We start from the raw sequence: 19,722 nt of genomic DNA, 5'->3' as shown, positions 1-19,722 counted from the left end.
GGGAGGGGGCAAGGGATGGAGAGGAAAAACTTCAACATTTAAAAGCAACAAAAAATACAAATGTGGAATCACAAAGGCTTTTGTTTAGCTGTTGAGAAATTCTATCATGATTTGTGCTCCCAGCAAGACACCTGCCTGTAGGATAAATGATCCTAGAGATCATTTAGCTGTTTCAGATGAGATGAAAAATGGCAGCAAGATAATGAGAACAAAAAAATATACACAGCAGAAATTAAAGGAAAGTAGAACCCAAGCTAAGATTTTCAAAGCAGCAAGGTAAAGCAAGAGCCTAGTTCCTCTTTTGTTCTTTTGGTGTTTTATCCTTGTGGTGGGACATGAAGACTCTTTAAAGAGTTGTGAGGTAAGAGAAAAAGGTTCACACCTCGTGAAGAGCCAATATACCTATAGCCCCAGTCAGTCAAGATGAAGTGGCAGGAATCAGTGTCTCTAGAGCACTCAACTGCCCCATCACTACTAGTGGAGGTATCAGACTTCAAATCCTAATGCCATTTCTTTTGGGTTAAGCCATTTGGAACATGATTGAAGGGGCTATGTTATCTGTTCCAGACAGATCTCATTGTAGGTCTCAGATCCTTTCTTTTCCAGCTGTGTCTCTTCAATATGCTTAGTATATAAGACCTTAACCTAGAGAAAGAAAAGTAGGAAATCAAAAAGAAAGCACTCTTCCTGGGAAAGGAATGAAAGTAGAGGTGGATCACAGATGTCCGTTGTGTAAAACCTATCAATGGAATAAACCACAGTGGACCATTTTGTTAATGGTGATACGGAGTTGCAATGAAAACAGTTTGTCCTTTCCATATTTCTGAGTCTGAAGTTGTTGCTTCTTGTCCATTTCAACTAGCTACTGATTAGAGTGGCACAAAAATGGAAATGCAGTTTCTGCCTCAAATCACTGGGAAGAAGTCAAGCCACTTTAATATATTATTCTAGATCCTGTCTGTGCTTCTCAGGTGAAAAGCAGTATTTTATTGTTGACAATAACAGGTGCTGCAAAAGGATTTGGGAGGACTCTAATAAAACCATTTATCTGTTGATAGGAGAATTTAATTAACCAGTATCATTAACATGGTTTACATAATTCTGTGCCCTTGCTTACATTCAGAAAAAGCTATGTCTGCCTTACTACTTCTGCTCAGAAAGGCTTGAAGTTGACCTTCCTGTAAGTTCCCAATGGGTATTCTCAAAAGTAGCAGATCTGACACTGTACTTTTTTCAGTACAGCCAATAAATCTAGGATAAGTTTATTCAGTGTTCAGTGGATTGTGATGCGTTTGATGGAAGATGGGAAATTATTTCCCTCTGGCTGAGGCATGGATTTGGAGTGAAATTAGTTGCTCATGATTTTCTTGAACAAATCAGGAAGGAGATAGGCAAGAGCCACAAATTTGAGATAGAAAACTTCGTAAGATGTCAAGACCTCAGTAAATCAGTAGATGGAGCTTCAAGAAACACCTTAAGGGATAGTTTCAGATTGCCTGAGAAGCCTTTGCAGATGTTTGTGATCAGGGCCCTCCTGTACTGCTCAATTCTAGAAGCTGAAGGTGAATTTTGTGCTCATTATAGACTTAACGGATTTAATTGTAGCATAAGTCTTTCTTTGCAGCCACCAGTTTGTCTGTATCTTTTTCATTAACACCATGATCAGGGAGAAAAACAGAGTGAGAAGATGTATCAGAAGCAAATGTAATTGCACAATGCTAAGTATTTACCAGAATCTTCCTTTCTATTGAGAACTGCAACACAGTCTCTGGGTGAGAATTTTTGTCCTGGTTCAAGCAAAATCTGGAATTTGTTTACCTTCATGCATTTTTGTAGTCTAACAGAGGCATCTTTTGTGTTTTGGGAGCAGAAGAATTTTGTCAGATGCTTGACCTTAGTTTGTAACTTTCTATAGATCCTCCAGGGAGTGTAGAGAGACTGCACTCCTAGTAAAGGTGCTGTAGTTATCTTCCCAGCATCCGATAAGATGAATTAGGGTCACGGTGAATTTGGTAGATCTCACAGCAAGACTTTGACTCTCAGTTGTCTGCCAGAAAGGTTTGCTGATGAAAACAGAGGTCAGAATTTTACAGATTGACATCAGTGAAAATCATTCTTCTTTTATACATCTGTTCTTTAGCACATACAGATTTTTTGATTTTTTTTTAAGATCAGCTTAGCTATTGCCAATGTAACCATAGGTACTATGAACTGTATTTCTCATCCTTTTTTCTCATATTTGGAAATTCCTGAAGCATAGCAGAATATTTATCCTAAAGTAGCTGCAAGCTGTTTACTTCTCAGTGTGGATTTCTGCAGCTTCTGGCTGCATTTTTATTTGGAATACGTTTCTAATTACATGCTTGCTGAGGAATTTCTTGATGACTAATTTCTTTTTGTTTTGTTCAATATATCACTGCATATTTATATATTATGAAGCAGAAGATAGCTGTCTGTGGGTTTGTCTAACTACATTCAAGAAAAAAAGCCTTCAGCAAAAACCCCTATCATTTCCTGCATTACCTGGGGCCCACAGGTACACTTTTGTAGCTGTGCATTAATTTTCATGGAATCACAGAATGACAGGAGTGTGAAGAGACCTGTGGGGATCATCTATTCCAATCACCCTGCTAAAGCAGACTCACCCACATCAGGTGGCACAGAAATGTGTCTAGGTGGGTTTTGAAAGTGTCCAGAGAAGGAGACTCCACTACCTTACTGGGCAGCCTGCTCCAGTGCTCCATCTGCCTGAAAGCAAAGTTTTTCATTATGTTTAGGTGGAACTGTCTGTGTTCTAGTTTGTGCCTGTTTCACTTTGTCCTATCACTGGGCACAGCTGAAGGAGTCTGGCTCCATCCTCTTGACTTTTGGTATTTATAGGCATTGATAAGATCCCCTTGCTCTCAGTATTCTCCAGACCAAGGAGCTCCAGGCTTCTCATCCTCTCCTTGTAATACTTTGTGATATTGTGAATTAGTTGGATAGGGAGAAAGAAAGAGGGTAGAATTGAACATCTGAAAGGCACATGAAATGAAATAAAAACAAAAATATCCATTTCTATTGCATATTGCAAATCACAGAATCACAGAATGATGACCTGCTAGACCTGCTACACATTTACCTTGATGCACCCCAGGATGCCATTTGCCATCTTGGCCACAGGGCAGATTGCATGTTCCCTGACTAACTGCTTGCACTACTAAAGGTACCCACTGACACAGCTTAGTGTTTTATACACAGAATGACACTATGGTCAAGGAAGCCTGATGTAACACAAAAAAAAATTTCCTAAGTTCCATAAGGTCAACATAGAATCATAAAATCATAGTCTGGGTTGGAAAGGAACTCCCAAGGTCATCTAGTCCAGACCCTTCTGCATTAATCAGAAGCACTCTCAACTAGATCAGGCTGCCCAGAGCCTCATTGAGCTTCACCCTGAATATCTGCAGTGATGGGGCCCCAACCACCTCCCTGGGCAACCTGTTCCAGTGTTTCACTACCCTCATGGTGCAGAACCATGTCCAGCTTCTCACTCAGCAGTACCTCCAAGTCCTTTTCCACAGGGCTATCACCTCATCCCCCACTCTGTATTGATATCCAGGATTGTTCCAGCCCAGGTGCAGAACCCTGCACTTGCTCTTGTTGAACCTCATGAAGTTCACCTGGGCCCACCTCTCCAGCTTGTCCAGAACCCTCTGGATGACATCCCATCCCTCTGGTGTATTGACAATGCCACACAGCTTGGTGTCATCTGCAAACTTGCTGATGGTGCGCTTGATCCTGCTGTCTACATAGTTGATAAAAATATTAAACAGTACAGTTCCCAGTACAGACCCCTGAGGGACACCACTTGTCAATGCTCTCTATCTCAATTTTGAGCCAGTGAGCGCTACTCTCTGGATGTGACCATCCAGCCAATTCCTCATCCACTAAACAGTCCACCCATCAAATCCATATCTCTCAAACTTGTCGAGCAGGATGTTGTGGGGGACTGTGTCAAAGACCTTGCAGAAGTCCAGATAGATGACCCCATAGGTGTCCCCTTATCCACTGACATAGTCACTTTATCATAGAAAGCCACTAGATTATTCAGGCAGGATTTGCCCCTAGTAAAGCTGTACTGGCTACCTTGAATCACCTCCCTGTCCTTCATGTGCCTTAGCATGACATCTAGGAGAATCTGTCCTGTGATCTTCCCTGGCACAGAGGTGAGGCTGACAGGTCAGTAGTTCACAGGGCCCTCCTTTCTACTTTTTTTAAAAACATGTGTAATGTTTCCTTTCTTCCAGTCCCTAGGGACTTCACCTGACTGCCATGGATCATGGAGAGTGGCTTGGCAACTACATCAGCTAATTTTCTCTTTTCAACACCTTTGTGATTTCTAGATGAACTTGATATCAGCATCTATTTTAAAAACAAAATCTGTTTTCTCCTTAACTTATCTCCTCCCTCCCTACAAAAGATATAGCAATTTCAGGCAGGAACAGAGGAAAATTACATTCCCTTTCCAAAATATCTCGAGGGACCAATCTTGGTTTCAGACTATGCGTGAACAATGACAGAGAAGCACTTAACTCGACAGGTCCCAAAGTCTGCCTACGATAACCAGCCGAATCTCTAAATCTGCACCGATGTGTATGTTGCACATAGAGTAAGGGGAGGGGAGATGTGTTTTGTCTGCTTTTTGCTTTTTTTTTTTTTTTTTTTTTCCCAGTGGCAGCATGTTTGTAACTCATGAATATTGTTTGCTAGAATTGCTTTCATAATTTAACTTTGCCAAAAATGGCTGTGCCTCTCAGTAGTTTTTCATTATAAAATATTCCCTGTGTTACACCTAGATAGTCTCTAGCCAATAAAAACAAAGTCATTATTATATTTTTCTTTGTCAAATGGAAGCAAAAAAATACCCAGTGTGCTATAATAATAATGGCAATAATAAAAGATACTGATGATACTTAGAGATCGGCTGAATAAGCCTGTTGACTGCGCTATTTCGTCTAAGGGATTTTCATACCCCTTCTTGATGACACTGCTGGAGTGGATGCATTCTGCTTTCCAGATGACACATTACTTTTAACTTCTGTGTACAATACAGGGTAATAACATCTCCTGGCTTCTCAGTTGTTAGTTGTTCTTTGATAAACTGACAGCTTTATGAGCGCTACTGCAAGATGCTATTTTCGGTACAATGAAGAGAGAGTTGGAAATTCTATGATTAGTGACAGATTTTTGGTGGCAATAATTGTGTAATGCTAATGTTGAAACCAATAGGAGAATTCTAGAAACAGTGCTCTACTCCACGCATGAAAAGGATATGACCCATCATTAACAGCTTCAGGCAAACAAGTGAAGATTTAGGGCACTTAACAAAAGTTCATTTGTCTCTTAGGCTTTTGAAAATGGGGACAGAAATTGTAATTACAAGAGCAGGGAAATTTTTTTGGAGCACTTGGGAGATTTGTGATTGAAATTGCTTGTTGGAGTATTTTATACTGTACTGTTGTACTTGAGATGTACTTTGAAGTTACATCAAGGGCATCCAGTGTGTGCAGATAAGCAGTATCTGTCATGTCCTAATATGGAAAAATGAATCACAGAAATGTGCTATTACTTAGAACAGATGCTTTAATGTTACCATTATAAACTTAAAGAATTAGAGCCACTAAAATTAATAAATGTCAATAAAGAAGGCCATTGAGATTGTGAACCCCAGCATAAAAATGAAATGCAAATAAACACTCTCATATTGTATTAACAGCTTTCTAGCCATTCTCACGCTGTTAATCAGTGTGGGCCAGTTAACATTCTTTCCTTCCTCTACATATGCTGTCCAGTATCCAAAAAGGAGGAATAACAGCTTCATATATTTTGGTGACTTCCTTGCTTCAAAATACTTAATGCAGGATCTCAAGCAACCAAGAGAGGCAAAAAGCTTGGCAGACATGCTTAAACCAATTGAAAAAGAAGTGTTCTTTTTTTCCTTTTTATTTTCTCTTTTTTCCCACGTTATACTCCTATAACAACTCTCAGCCTTTCTGAACTCTGCAGGGAAAGTCAGAGTTTTAGCCGGATAGACTTGTGAACATCCAAAAAACTGCATTTTGGACATCTGGATGGCACACATCAAATACTTCACATCTTCTAATAAAACACAAGGTTTCAGGTCAATATTTTGACTGGATAAACCTCTTCATGTTCTTTCCCCAGTTCCTAAAGAAGGAACATCTTTGTCAGAAGGAACATCAGTGTTTCTGTGTATTTGGGATCTCTTTCAGTATCACTTTGTTTCACAAATGCTTTTAAATTCTGCTGTGTGGTTCTCAGGCACAACAGATACCCTGTCAATAACTCTGAATGAGTTTCTGTGTTTCAGCTCCTCCATTTCATACCTATAAATTACATATCACATTATCCTGTTTTTCTCCTACAAGAGGCTGCATAGAAAGTGTATCAAGCCATTAGGTGATTTTCCAAGGTACATTAATCATCTTACCAGGGTGTAAGGATGAGCTTACAAGTGCCAGTATTCAAAGCTGAGTGGTGTGCTTGGAGGTGTCCCAGTGCTCTTGAGGAAGGTCGGATAACATACAATAATGTAAATGAGAATGCTTTTCACTAAACAATTGTTCTCCATAATGTTCCATAAAATGAACACAGAAATAGATACATTAGATCTAAAGATGATATTTTAAATCAGAATGTCAGAAGGAGACACAACAATCTCTCAAAGAAATACTCGTGAAGTCCCTTTAGATCCATCCTTCAAATGCCAGCAGTTATAATAAATTGAATTGAAATCAAGTTCAGGAGTTTAGGCTCTCTTCAGATTCAGAAAAGAAAGCTTAATGAGTTTGCATTAAATCCACAGTGTGAAACTTCTGATGACTGCAGTGGAAGGACATTTAAAATTTGTAGACGAATTCTTAGGTTCTAAAACTGAAGCCATGTTCCTCCTTTGGGATTTGAACTGTCTCAGCCTAACGTCAGCAAGCAGCATTCGCCCCAGCCTGGCATATCAGGTGGTTGTTAATCAGGCAAGCAGTCATGAAGCGTGCACTGGGGTGCACAACACCAGCTGCATCAAGATACTATCCAACTTCTTTGGATAGCATACAGGTAGGAATTGAAAGCTGTCTCTTTCTGAATGCTGTATGAGTGGAAAGACTTCAGATTATCTGTGCTACTGTGGCCAGAGAAATTTCCCCGCTGCCTGTGGTTAAAATGAGGTGAGATTTAATAGTAAATTTCTGTCTGAAGGCATGAGACTTAACAGCTCTACACATGGGAAAGTAAATTTATCTCTACCCCTGGCATGTCTCTAAACTTCTCCTCTGGCCAGAATTTTCTTTAATATAGGACCCGGTGCAAGTTCTGCACAAAGAAACAGCTTTTCACTTCTTTGCCTTCAGGCATATTGCAACTTTTTTTTCCCCTTTTTTCTTTTTTCTTTTTTTTTTTTTTTTTAAAGGCTCATCCATCAAAACACAGACAATCGTAGACGTGACTATCTTGGCAAGTCTATCTGATCATTACAAAACAGGAGTGGGAGATGATGACAGCTGTGTATTTCAGAGAGAGGAGCAGGAATTTTAGTTCTCCTCTGATTCTCCACTCTTAGTGCCTGTTGCGAATGGTAGGATGATTGCAACGTCTTCATTTCCAGAACAATATCAATTCTGTAAAGCCTCAAATTTCACAGAATTACTTTTGAGTCTGGATATCATTCCCACTCACTATACAAAAGATATTAATGCTCAGATTAAACTACAGAATGACATCATCCAAATTAATTTTCTGCCCTTCCATCTCCCGTGTCTTGTCTGTAGTATGAATGGAAATTAATTTCCTATGGAAGGGGAATGAGTGTGAGGAATATTGAAGCAATTAATTACTGTTGACTTTATTCTTCTTGCCTGAGACATTTTTATTTTTCCAATGCTTAATTGAAGCATTAGAAGCTGAAGTGGTATTGCTTACAATTGTTTTGGACTCCTCTTCTTCCTGCACATCATCTGGAATGCTTGTTCACGTTTTGTAAGGGAATTTCAGAAAGTTAAAACTTCTAGACAATAATATGTAAATCCTTGAGAAATAGGTTCTGATTAAGAACCTATTAAGATTAAGAACCTATTGAGTAAGACACCCTTGAAAGATGAGGTATGCTGCAAACACCAAATCCACATTAGAAACATAATAATGGTTGAAATCTATGGCTGACTTACATAGTAGTCAATAGACATTAGGTCTTCAGTGTCCTCATGCACTTTTCATTGTTACCATTGCATATTGAAATTAAAATGCAAGGTTTCAATACATCCTTCATAGCACTGTCAGCATATCTAAATAAACTCTTCTTATCTCATTTTCTTTCACAGCTGATTGCTCCTTTTATTATGTGACCATCAGAAGTACAGTGTGCATATGCATGCATGTTCTGTGTGTCTACATTCTTCACACTGGAAAGAAGAGCAACATCTCAGTTCTTATCCAAGCATTATAAAACACTGTTAGCAGGCAGCTCTCCAGAGCTAGTGGTATTTCGGCCCCTGGTTTAATAGCTGACTGATTCTTCATGCCTAGTGAACCAGAAATCTGTAGTCAAACTTGTCCAAACATGGGGATCAGCATAAACTCTCAGCGTCTCACTTCATGGGACAGCATAGAATTTCTGTAAAGGGGCTGTATCCTCTATAAAGAAGCACAAACACTTTCTGTCAGTTCTTTTCTCCCAGCAAGAGAGACTCACAGTTTGGAGCAGTTAATTAACTGCAATCTCTACACTGGTATATTTTGAGGATAATGAACCCTGCCCCTAGAGAAAAGTCTGTGGGAAGTGGAACAAGACAAGCCCTCACCTGTATCTAGATACACAGGTTTGAAACCCAGAACTGGTGGCAAGAGCATCCTATGGTCCCATGTTAACCATTTCCTATCCATGGAACTGCCATACATTGGTAGGATGAGGCTGGCTACAATAGTTGCTCAGTACTGTGAACCACCCAGTTTCTGGGCAGCTCATGTTTTCTGACTCGCTTTCCAATCCTTCTCTCCCCTGATTTTCTTGGCAGAAATGTCTTAGCATTTCTGTTGCCAGATTCAAGTTGTAGCAAACTATTCAGAGTATCCTTTGCAAGTAAATTACTAGGAGCATCCATGGTGCACAAACAGAAAGTTCAATACCAACCAATTTCAGAAAGTTTTTTACGTTTTTGGACACCCTGCACAATATGCTGATGTCCCCAAACTGCCTCTGGAGCACTTGTGGGTGATTAATGTATGTGAAAAGCAGGATTGCAATGGCAGGCAAGAAAAATCAGAAGTTAATTTCAAAATGTCTGCTCAGTGAGACCAGCTTTAAGATCAGATAAGAAGTTCTTGGAAGAATTAAAATGCAAAACTAATATGAGCGCTCATTGCCATGCTTAATGCAACAGGGATGTCTGTTTTCAGTTGTGATGTTTCCCTTTTAGGGAGAATTACTGACAGAGACATTCCAACCTGACAGACAATATTTAATGAGACTGTGAAACTCCAATGAAGTCAAAGACAGGCTGGGTGTTTATATGGATAAATAAAATATGCCGAATTAATTCTAACAACAGCAGCAGCATATTTCAATGTTGTAAGGGAACAAAGTGAATACTTAATAAACAGCTGGTGATTGTTTCCACTGATTGGTTTATCTACTGTGGTTTTGCTTTATCTAAACCTATAGGAATTGACATTGCCTATATAGATACCTAATATTTTGTTCACATTTTATGTAACTTGTACTTTCTGTTTCTGCCTACGTAATTCCAAGCCTCGAAGTGCCCCTTTGAATTTTGGAGGTCGTCAGTCAAACTTTTATAAAAGTCATGATTTTTATTTTGAAAACTTTGAAGAGAAACTTTTCTCATCAGCATCACACACCATCTTCTTAGATCTGTCTATATGTGCAGTGCTAAAATGTCTCTTGTCCTGATCTTGCCATTCTTAGGGCTTGATCTCATTTCCTGAAGATGAGATCTACTGCTGCAGCATCTAAACATTCCACATGAGACTGGCAGGTCTGACACAGGACCTCTGGAAGACATATGTGCTTTTGGGGCATGAACTGGAAGTGTTTTCAAATGACATTTGAGTACCTTGTTTAGGCAATCAAATTTCACTCTTTTTTTTTGTGTAATTTTGGCAGAATAAACAAACTTCCACATGCCTGGATGTTTCAATTTTGAGTTCTCAATTTTGGTTAAACTATAAGGGGTATAGCTTCTGCCCAGGTACTACTGGTGAAACAAGTCAGTAAAACCAAGTCACCATCACCATTGCTTAGTATCCACAGTCAGATTCATTAAAAATGAGCAAATCTTACTGTTGAAGGCTCCTTTTCTCTGTACCTCTACTGCCATTTACCAGATATAAAGTTGTATAGGAGCCGAACCATCTATACCATAACACATAAATTATGTTATGGCTGCAAAAACCTCATTAAGCCATGCTTGTATTCTGATGAACTATAGCTCTTACAAAATCACACATACAAGCCACTCTGTCAGGCTTATGTATAATCCTAGGAATATTCAATAACTGCAGGCAGGAATTTCTTTTACAGTTTGCAAACTGTACTTCAAGAAGGATCACAAGGCATTTGTGATACTGCACACTATCCTGCTTCCTTCTTTGAATTTAGACATGGAAGAAGTGGGGAAGTAAGCCAGGTAAGAGATATGCTTGCCACACTGGAGCTTTCCTGAAATCTCCCTACACACTGGCTATCATCAGAGCTTGTAATTTGTGGTGTTTAAATAAAGCAGCAACAGGATATCTACATAATATGTAGATACTTAGGACGTTGTGTTTGCCAAGGAAATGCCTTGGAAACACCTTGAATATTCAGTCCCAAAAGGATATCCCTACCACTTCAGCAAAAAAGGATCAGTAGCTCTCAGCACTTCAAGGCGATGTCACCAGCACTGCCTAGTTGTTTGACACCGCTGTTACAAACATGCATTCAACCCCTTCTTATTGGCAGTTACTTTTTATTTTCAAGGCAAGCTTGTGTTTAATTTCCTTATTTGGTACATATAGAAGAGCTGCCTAAAGCACTGGGTGGGAACTTTTGACATTTCTATAAAAATCTAAGTGCAATCAATAGCTAGATATTGAGGTCAGGAAAGCAGTTACTGAGAAATCTCAGTCGGTTACTGTAGTCCACAGAATGGAACCACTTTTCATTTGAATCCACAGACTTAGGAGAGATGCTGGTGAAGGGCTAGAGGGATGACATTATGTCAAAATAAAAATACATTGTCAGTACAAATCCAGGGAGACATTGTCACAATATCAGCTTGAAACAAAGTGACATCAATGCAAATTTTATAAGAAACAACTTTAAGATGTCAAGACAGTGGTAAATTGATGTCAGCTCAGGTCTGCAGGGAAACTGTTATGATTAAAAAAGAAAAACCTAAACAAACTCCAAAACATTCCCAATGTGTCTAGTTATAATAAGAGGTTCTAATTTTGTCAGATGAAGTTCATTATAGCAGCACAAGTGTAAAGATATCACAATTACAATGTCAACCCAAACCCCCAAAATCCAACAAAAAGACTCCAAAGTTTCCTTTGTGTTATACACACTTCTTAAATTTTAAATTGCATGTACAGATAGGCAATGACATTTCTACAGTTTAGATTGCTTCTACATCTCTGATGCTAGTTCAGTTAACTAAGAAATCTGGAAGCTTCTTCATGCCATACAAACCTCCGTGAAGTAAAAAGTATGAGCTTTGCTTGAGATTTTACTCATGGAAAATGCAACAGAGTTTAAGGTGAGTAGGATAGATCAAGTAGACAGCAGGAGCAGAGGCTGACTCTTCCGAAGTCTCTCATTATCAGGCTTTGCTGAATCTGCTTGTCATCAATTCACATGTCTCATAGCCCAGTATCCTGGTAAATCGGAGCCTATACCCACTAGTGACAAACGAAGGTTCAGAAACACAAATGGATATATCCTCAATGTCTTAACAGGGTTTTCTGGGAGTGTTTTGAAGCATTATTTCTGAGAGATATTGGGGGCAGTTGTGAGAACACTTAATGCCTGGCATCTCCTGAAGTCATTTACATTCAGGCAAAAGTGGGTGGCATTTCTGCCATGTGAAAACGACATTTGCAAATGTGTAAATGACTGCACAGCACTTGAAACCGTCAGTAACAGGGGCCCCTGCTCAGTATTGTGGTTCTGCCATGTGCAGCATTAACCTTTACCATGTTCTGCTTCTCTTGCATACAACAACAGCAGATCTTTGTCAGGGGGTGGTTACACAAGATGGTGCATATGCTTCTAGGTACCTAGCCCTATATAAAAAATACATGGCATGTAACACTGAACTGATGTATACTCATTCTCCATTCTAAATTGATTCGAAACCCTTTAGGGAGTACATCTGTCTCTGAAGATTTTTTGTGCGTGTAGCATAAAACCTGTTTTATTTGCCCAGCTATGTTAAAAGATATACTATTATGCATTTAGGGGCAAAGTGGATCCAGATACATACTTCCAGGAGATAGGATAAGTCACAGGTTCTCTGATTTTCACCCATGTCAGCTCAGTTGAAGTGAAATATGTTCTGCAGTCCATCTTTGGATGTGTGTTCAGTTGTACAAATCTAAAGAAATAAAATCCATCTGGCAATAATAATTACACCTGAGAAATAATTGACTCCTGAGTTTGTGTTTAGAAGCTAACTGAAAATACCAAAGGGCCAGATTTCAACACCTTCTGTACTGGAGCCTATCTGAAGTGAAACCACTGACGTCAGTGGAATGATTCCAGATTTATAGCTGCCAAGTTATGCACATCTCTGTATGTGGAGATGTGTCATTTTATGCTAGTTATTCAATGCATTGATTTGCATACCATAGCAATTTGCATAGAAACAAAATTTGTACGGAACAACACAGAGACATACCAACATGCCCCAAGATTAGAGATAGGTAAGACAGCAAGAAGTTGGGGTGAAGATGTTAGTGATTGTGTGCAGGTGGGAGATGATGGTCTGTGGCTGATGTGCATGCAGATGGCTTGAATACTTCACTGCATCTGAGAGATGTTGTGTCTTGTGTCTTTTGACTGCTCTTCTTGTGAACAGAAATTGTGTCTAAAGGAGCCACTACAACAACATCTTGCACTGTTTATCCAGGGCAGTGCTAGTGGGAATGAAGAATTAAAGTTGTCACTGTATAGAGAGAAGATTGTGGAAGTAGGAAGGATGCTGACCACATTTTCTGATATCTATGAGAACATCACTTGGTGGCTAACAGTTGCAGTGCCAAGTTAAATTTGCAGCCAGATGAGAGCAGGCTGGTAAATATGTGTGTGAACCATATCATGAAAAAAACATGGACTTGCTAAGCCCACAGATGTACTCTAGAATATAGTTAAGACTGACATAAATCATTGATATAAAAACCCCCACAAACCTCTTGCCAGGAAACCCTTAGATCATCAATAAAAATCTCAGATACTCTGCTCACAGCACACAAATCCGGTTACTGATGCCTTACAAGAGTTGAACACTTCTTCAAAATCACAAATCTAGTCTTGATGAGCTACAAGATTTTTACCTGGAACTATCACATAGAAATTAACTTTGTATCATTCATGTCCTTTGTCTTCCATGACAAAAGTAATATTTTTCTACATTGACATTCCTCTGAGATCAGTTACCAGCCGGTGTTGTCCATGCACACGTATCTAGTCAGCACCACCTGATGTCTATGAAGGGCAGACTATGGAAAGTGCAAGCCCTCAGGTTGTCTGGCTCCCTGGGTACCTAATGCTTGTTCATGCCTACAACAATGTCCTGCTTCCGTGCAAATCTTCATTGCTGGTTTTTAATAGCTTGGTTGCTTCATCAGACCCATTAAGGTACATATCCTTCTCTCTAAATGTCTTCGGTGGCTTTGACCGCTTTTCAAAGACACAGGAATAAAGGCTGCAGCCATCCTTATTTAAAACCCCAGTTAAGGTAGCTGATCCACCATGAGCAAGTGGAAGAGTAGCCCTGGAATCATGTTTCAACCTTGACAGATTCAAGCCACCTTTCCCAAAAGTTTTGATGCTGCTTTCTTTGCTGGCAGCCAGAAGATTTTTCTTGTCCAGGCATCCTAATATTGGGACTTAATCAAAATGCAGAGATGCTGCCCGCTCCAAGGGCTTAGTAAACAGATAATTTCTGTTAGGAAAGTTGAAGTGTCTGTAAGGACAAGACCCATCAAAAATAAAGCTTCACCCAAGGAAGTTAATTTAGTGATACTGTAGGCTTTCAGCTCACATTTCCCCAGAAAAATCTATCCATTTTGTAGGAAGGAAAAGGTGGTGTATGCCCTTAAACACCATATTCCTTGGGGATGAAAGAGTTCTCATTCATAACAGGTAGCAGAAATTGGTTTATTTGCAGCAAAACCTAGGTAGGTAACAGGTTTTGGTTTTCTGTTTTAATGAAGATTGAGTGTCAGTTTACCAAGCTGGCAGAAATGCAGTCAAAACTGGCTGCAAGTCCTTTGCTTAAGACAGATCTGTCTGCCATTGATTTAGTGGGTTGAACTAAGTTCAGCAGGTTCCAGGTTTTAATTAGACTTGTTAGTCATCATTAGCAACATGTACTGCCTCCTGTTTTTCCCCCTTTTTTGCCTTTTTTTTTTAATGCTTAGATAATCTGACTTTGTTTTTTAAAAACCCACTATTTTTCTGGCTGAAGGCAGGGCCTTTGAGGGCAAACTCGTTACAACAATGATTGAAGGAGAAAATCCAGTTCTTATGTCTTGTGTGTTGGATCCTGTAGCAATATGGGGCTATTGTTTATTATTATTAATTATGAATAACCTGAGGTTATTTAGCTTTATACACAAAGGTGGAACCCAGCTGTGGCTTTCAGCAGCTGTCATTAGTGAATTGTTACTATGACAGACAGACTTCAAACGGTCAGCTCTGCTTCTGCCACTGCAGTCTGGATCAGTTAGTCAGCTTGTTAGTGATAATCATTTCTAAACAAACAAACCTCAAACAAAACAGGAAGCCCACATGCAGTTATTGCATCAAAACCTGTATTTAACTCTAAATGGGTGACTGGCTGCAGTTTCTGCTCTTTTTGTATTGTTTGGCTTCTCTGTATTTGTCTCTGTCTATCATGTACTGTCACATTTATTAAGTTCTTTTCTTATGAAAATATTTTCTAATCACAAAATATCTCTCTGTGCTTTAGCAAGTTAAACAAAAGCTGCTCACGATCCTTCAGGCATCATAACACCAATGGCTCTCATAAACCTCTCCATTTTCGTCTTGGTCACAGTTCTGCTCCCAGGCATCTGAAATACCATTTCAATACTTCTAAAGGTAAATAGACTTCTGTCAATAAACTGAAAATTGCTGACCTTGTCTTGTTCATCAATTTAGCCATCGAAAAAATTCTGCCTTCTGGGATTAGTGGTGCTTTTTCATATGAAGTGAAAAATGCTAAGCCTGCTATATTTAATGACAGGCCCGGGAGGGTTAATGAAAGAATATAAGTGGCATTTCACCTTGACTTGCAGCTGCCCTATAACATTGCCTAAGGGTCCAGCTAAGTGTTAGCTCCATCTGAGAAGTACAAGGCAGGAGTAAAGACCTGTAGAGAATTCTTACAGAATATCCTCGCTTGCCCTGGTTTCATTCTTTTTTTCGTATGTGAAATCTGTAACCAGTGAAACCGCAGAGATTTTTGTCTCCATCACTTACAAAAGCCTGGAAACACTGTAAAGCTAAGCAAGAAAAAAATGGAGGGTGAATGACTGAATGATCTTCCATCTCATGCCCGATGCCTCTACCAACATTTCAAATTTAACTTTCTTTATTGATAGATCCATTTTTATAAGCAAAACATTGATAATTAGTCTAGACTGCTAATTAGGAGGTATCCTTTTACACAGAGACTTGGATTAAAAGCTTTTGTGATTTCATGAACCCTGGTTTGTGTGAATGTCAATTCGATACTTTTAGTGTGTTTATGCTAAGTATCAATAGGCTCCTGGGATTCATGGAAGTGCAGTGTTGAACCTCTCAGACGCTAAGCAACAGCTGAGGTGCCGCTTCCATTTGAAAGGCTTTCTTCTCTCCTCACTAATGGAGGATCAAAAGTCATCCCTTCAATTAAAAACTAAACTCCTGGCTAAAAATAAAGAAAAAAAAATCCTATTCTTTGGCATTTTATGTCTAATTAAGGATTTTAGTGGGAAGTGTACGGCAGTACTCACTGATTAATTTATCAGACACAAAAATCCTTCTTTACTCTACCAGTCCAATTAGCTGGGCATTTTATATGGCTAGAAGATTGAAACACTGCTGCTACATGGAAACCAGAGGCTCTTTGCATTTGAAATTGCATGGTAAAAAGACTGGAAAAATTCTCATTTAATATTGGTGCATATTTAGAGTCTAATCCTGTGAATTATTGAAAATCCCTGCTAAAAAATGTATGGCCCACTGAAGGTCCATTCTGGTATGATATTCAATACCCTGAACACGCAGGAGAATCAGGGGGAAGCAGAAGATGTTGAATGCCTTGGAAAATAGAGTGTTTACTGTATAAAATGCCCAAAGGGAAGCATAGCTGATACTTAGCAGATCTCAAGCACTGTAGAACATAATTCACATGTAAGCTGCTGCTTTCTTAGCTTCTGCTGAGATCTTTACACATTTCACAAAGCTGGAATTGATCTCTCATTCCACAAGTCAGCTGTCAGAATCAATGTGGAAATATATTATCAATCATTTGTCATTCCCCTCTAACACAAGGATCATGAATTGTATTCCTGTTTGTCAGCTCGTGTCCTTTGACTATACATCATTGGGGTTTATTATCATCTCACTGTTCCTCTTCTCAGAGCAGGCATGCTAGCCACAGCATTCAGGTCATTCCCACCGCTGCATGAGTGTCTTCCAGAAAGGCACTAAGAAATGTAGTATTGTTCATATGACCTTTATTTGCTTATTCTGCCTCTCAGGGTGATGTTTGGTGGAATGCCTTGTTTTCTGTTATAGTCTTTTTTGATACTTGATGGTTTTGTTGTTGTTTGTTGTGGTTGGCTTGTTTTATTTATTTTGAAGAAATATAGTATTGCACTTTTGTGCAAGGGATCAAATGGATTTGAACAGCTCTGAAGCATGGTGATGCTCGACAGATCTAACCGTGGCTAAAGAGGCAGCTGGAAAGTGAACAGCTCTGATTAGACCGGATGAGAGATGCTGTGGCCACAAATAGATGGGTAGATTGATGAGGTCATATCCAAACAGCTTGAAGTACAAGCCTTAGCATGTTTTCATCAAGAACATGCTCTTAAAGAAAGCCTCCTCATTCTTTCCACTTAATGGTCTCTGGTTAGCATTGTACTGAGATCTCAGAGGACATGAGTTGGGTTAATTCCAAATGAAGCTAAATGTGAAGACAGGTCCTTTGGCCCTGAGGGCACTCACAGGACATGGTGGTCGTGATCTGCCTCACCCAGTACCTCTCACATCCCCACTCATGGATGTAGAAGCCTCATTTTGGTCCAACCTGAGGCTGTTAGTGTGTGCTCCATCATCCTGTCCAGCCATCCTGGGCTGTGTCTGACTTGCCTTTTCCACATAAGGCCTGGTCCTGACTCTTTGTGGTAGTTAATCTTGACTATGGGCTAAGGACTTCCTCACTGCCCTTCTTCATCAGTTAAGAGAGGGAGAAAATACTATGAGTAGTTTAAGAAATAGTATAGTAGTTTAAGATTCAAAATCACAGGATAGTAGGGATTGAAAGGACATCTGGGGGTCAACATCAGTCCTCACACTAAAGCAGGTTTGCCTACATCAGTTTGCACAGATGTGATTTTGAATGGTAGAACTAAATATTCAGATCTAAAAGGAAAAGTTTTACACTCAAGAAATGTGTCACTTTGACAGCTAAACAGCAAGACTGGTTGATGTGGAGTTTTAACACAGTCCACACTCTTCAGAACTGTCCACATTTCTTGAGATTTCTCATTGCAGTGAGAGCGTCTGATACTTTGTCTGAATATTTTCAGGCAATGATGAGTGTTGCGAAGCATGTACATGTCTCCATACTTCCAAAAGCTAAACAAGCATGACTGCAAACCCTATTTTGCAAGCAAAAAGGTGAAGAGCCACACTTGTAAGAGACACTAATTCATGATGGGGGAATACTCTGATGTCTATGAGGCAGATTGGTCTTTTTGCAGTGTGAGGAGAGGATAAGTGTATTGACATTGTCTCTTTTGAAGTATCCATCCACTCTGCCATGGCCTCTTTCCTTCTGCTTCATTCCTATTGATTATCTCTGCACTAAAGTTCAGCTGACCATTTATATTTCAAGTGAGAAAGAGGGAGAGCTAAAGATTTTAAACCGTTTGAGCACCTCTTGCTAAAGTCAATGCTTGAATGTCATCAGCATTTGTCAAGACTCAGGCAATGAAATTCCTGAGGGCAGTTCATAATGATTCAATTTGTCAGCATTTCATGTAGGAAAATGCAGGTCTAATATTCCAGTACAAGGGGAATAAGCACAACCAAAAGAGTACATTACTCACTAGTGAAATGCAGAAAAAAAGGACATGGTAACCCAGAGCTAGTTGTACAAGTTAAACCGACTGTATTGGGTGATAAATACGGGTTGCAGAAACAGAGGCTAGTGAAACATTTCCTTCCTGTAAGAACTTTCCTAATTTGTTGTATCACCCTCTCTGCTGTGGTTCAGCAATGCTGTGCACGTAAATGTAGGAAACTCTGTGGATCATGTCTAAAGCTATACATGTTCTTTTACATTCACATTTATGTATAAGACCTATGCTCTGTTTTTATGTGTGCTTAAGCCTTTAAGAGACCCTTCAGTAAAATCTGAAGCCAACTTCTGCAGGTTTTTCTGGTCTTGGGCTGTTTTTGCATGCTGGAAGATCTGCACAGACAAGAAAGGAAATCAAATTACCAGCAGACAGTACAAGGTACTGATTATTCACCATTATTAAATTCTGACATCTGTCCTGTTGCCTGCTTTGTCTTTCCAGACCAAGTACCTGGTGCACTTTGTGTTGTACCTCTGCTAAATCTGGGATAGTTTTTTTTTTCCCCCCAGTACACTAAGTGATAGATTGGTGACCCCAGATGGCCTCGCAGTGCAAACACATGGTGAAGTGTTGTCAAAAGCATAAAGCAAACAGGATAACAGGAAGGATATTTTACTTTCTTCTCTCCTTGTGTAAGGTCAGATTTTAGGGGATACATGTAAGAACAGCATGTTGAAAAAATCTAGGGAGAAAAAAGAGACATTCCTAATGTTTTCATAAGTGTTGATGCCTTAGCTTCAACTATTTTTAAACTATTATCTAAGTTTGATGAGATTTTTCATTAGACTGTATCTGCAGCCATTTTTACTTATGGTCTGAGAAACATGATGGTTTGATGGACTACTCCTAAACAGCATTCATGAAAGGTGACTAAGAGAAGGCAACCTATAAACTTACAGGTTTAAAGCAATTCTTAAGGATCTATGTTTTCTCTACTGGGAAGCATGGCTATTTCCTGAAGGGAAAGAGTCTGAAAATTTCCCAGATAAGAAAACTGAAAGGGCAAACAGCAAACTAATCATATAGACCATGTACAGTCAAATCTTATGTATTGAAGCCTGTTTGGAGTGCCTGTGTACTGACGTGAAG

Source organism: Dryobates pubescens, chromosome 14, assembly GCF_014839835.1.
Source record: "Dryobates pubescens isolate bDryPub1 chromosome 14, bDryPub1.pri, whole genome shotgun sequence".
NCBI lineage: Eukaryota > Metazoa > Chordata > Aves > Piciformes > Picidae > Dryobates > Dryobates pubescens.
This window is presented reverse-complemented; position numbering follows the sequence as displayed.